This window comes from Triturus cristatus, chromosome 7, assembly GCF_964204655.1.
Source record: "Triturus cristatus chromosome 7, aTriCri1.1, whole genome shotgun sequence".
NCBI classification, from domain to species: Eukaryota; Metazoa; Chordata; class Amphibia; order Caudata; family Salamandridae; genus Triturus; species Triturus cristatus.
Genome location: NC_140590.1, coordinates 633993251 through 633994813, shown reverse-complemented (window position 1 = coordinate 633994813; position 1563 = coordinate 633993251).

The following is a 1563-nucleotide window of genomic DNA, read 5'->3' as shown; positions in this document are numbered from 1 at the left end:
TAAAGTTGTTGTGAGTTGGGACATCTCACAAAAAGTGACGGACTGGCCTCACACACCACCTGGTGTCATGCTTCATCATCGGCCAGTCCTCGCCCTCCAAAACCTTCGTTTGATGGAGGGTGGGCATACACCTGGAGACAGGGATGCACTTCTAAGCTAAAGAGTGGGGGCCGTTGGGGTGGAACGTGAGGTTAAAAATCATTATAGTTACCAGGATATTTTTAATGTGATCAGTAACTATATGATACTAAAAAGTGGCGGCGGGTGGGGTGTTTAAGTGTCCCCTAGCCGTCTAGTATAAGGTCGACATGTTTCTGCCTAGTTGGCCCGAGCGGGTCCAGGGCATTCATCAGGACCTAGAGTTACAAAAAGAGGGCTCCGTTCTTACCAACAGGTAGCAAGAAATTACCACTGCGCGGGTGTGGCGGGGGCCACACTCCACTACCTAGATGGCTTCCAACTGTCAAGCCTATAGGGAAGATTAAACAAACAAATATATACAACTGTAGAGAGAAGGGTCAAATGTGAAAACATAAATAACATAAATGTCAAGATACACACATGCGTAAATACCTTAAGGTGAGTGACTAATCTCGTGACATGTGCCACTCTACGTGAGTACACAAACACATTGAGAGTCAAAAAGTGCTCTCGTAAGGCTTACCCTAGTTAGACAAACTACTTGCCACATGGGGGGAAGGGAGGAGACACTCCTGTTCAGTCTAAAGGGAGAGAAGGAGAATGTAATAGTCAATGAACTAAAGGTATCAAGAGAATGGACCCTTGCAAGCCTGCGAGCAGGATGAGACCACAATCATTCCAAAATCGAACCACCGAAGTGGTTAAAGTAACGAAAAACCAACATTCATACTCTTACTGTCTGAGGCAGAGTGTCCCGTATTCAGCCTAAGGTGTTGCTCCTCGTCCGCCCGAATATGGGAGTGAGGCCGCGAAGACGGGTATAAATGGTGTGCTTAACAATAAGATTGAAATCAGCCTGAGGTGATTACGGCTGTGAAGCGGTTCCTGGTGTGGTGCATCCGGAGTCCGGACCTATTGTGAAGGCGATGCATGCAGTGCAGTGCCTGGTTGTGCAATGGCCGATGGTGAGGGCCAATCAGAGCGTCCTGGCTGTATCCTGGGCCCAAATAAGGGAAGCGAGTCAAGGGACCCGCCCAAGGTGGAGGTCACGTGTAGGCGTGCGCGTCCTGGGTCGTCAGGTAAACGCGGAGGTGGATACTAAAGACACGTACTACGGAGCCCCGAAGGCGGGTATGGAAGGCGGGAGTCACGTGTAGGCGTGCGCGTCCTGGGTTGTCAGGGCAACGTGAAGGTGGATACTAAAAACACGTACTACGGAGCCCCGAAGGAGGGTATGGTAGTGGGCGTGGGCTAGCATGCAAAGCCCGTGGTGTTCGTTGACACGGAGAGTGCGTGAGGGGTAGTCGAGATAATGTGACGGTTGTTGACGGCAACAGTGAGGATCAACAACACACCCTCTACATCACTCTGAGCTGAATTAGCATGCAACTAGGATAAAAGGAAAAAAGGCGACTCAAAGCG